The sequence below is a fragment of the Monodon monoceros genome, unplaced genomic scaffold, assembly GCF_005190385.1.
Source record: "Monodon monoceros isolate NGI ecotype Baffin Bay Population unplaced genomic scaffold, NGI_Narwhal_1 Super_Scaffold_18, whole genome shotgun sequence".
NCBI classification, from domain to species: domain Eukaryota; kingdom Metazoa; phylum Chordata; class Mammalia; order Artiodactyla; family Monodontidae; genus Monodon; species Monodon monoceros.
Window position 1 is genome coordinate 74,155,734 of NW_021703774.1, and position 1,038 is coordinate 74,156,771.

The window sequence follows — 1,038 nt, forward strand, 5'->3', positions numbered from 1 at the left end:
ACTTTTCATCCGTGAACGTTAGTAATTGTTCTATGAATGATGTTAGCAGTGAGCTCATCATCATAATTCTCCTCTGCATTGTTTCTGATAAAGGCCTTTCTTCCATTGTTGTGTATTACTTGGTTTCATGGTTTCACGATGACAAATATGCTGCAACCATCATTATCGTACACACACCTCTGACCACTCGTGCAGGTGTTTCCATAGCGTAGGGAACTGGAAGTGCAAGTGCTACCTTTAGTGTTTCTATGCTTCTAATGTTGGTAAACCCTTCAAATTTTCTTTCCACAGAAGTGGGACTGAATCATATTCCATTTTCTTTTCCAGTCTTTCAATGTCCCTTTCTTTATTTTCTTGCCAACGCAGCAATCTGTGTATACATCTCTCTATGATAGTCTAACTAATAAAGGGAGCAGTGCCCTCCCGACATAAGTAAGGGGAAGGACAACAGAGGGACATTGTGAGCATTCAACAGAGACATTCTATTGCATATGTTCGAAAGCTAAACATTGAATATTTTTAAAATCCTCCAAGAACTGTAATTGTTTTCTCTGCTGACCTAGTCAACAGGGTCCAGAGAAGACTGCCCAGAATGACCTCTTTGATAACGTCCTGCCAAGCAACTTATCCAAAGAGAAGAATCTCGCTGATCCCAGAGGTTTTTTCCTTCTCCCCTTTTCTCTTTTATTCATAAATTTTGCTTATACTTTTAATTTGATGAAAACAATCAAATGCCTGTCCTTCCTCCTATAAAATGGGGAATTAGCATGTGAATAAGTGTTTCTGTGTTACTCCTTGTCAGTTTTTTGTTTGTTTGTTTTTTGGCTGTGACTATGAATCTTAGCCCATCTAAGACACATCCTGGGAGCCAACAGAATCCTGCCCCCCCACAGGTTTCTGCTTCAGACCTGGACACTTAGAGTTATTAGCTCACGTTTGCTCTGTTCTGTTAAATCTCATGTGCAGAAATTGAGCATTTTAGCTTTTTCATACTGTGTGGTTACTGGACAAGGATTTTCTCTCTCTCTCTCCCTCTCA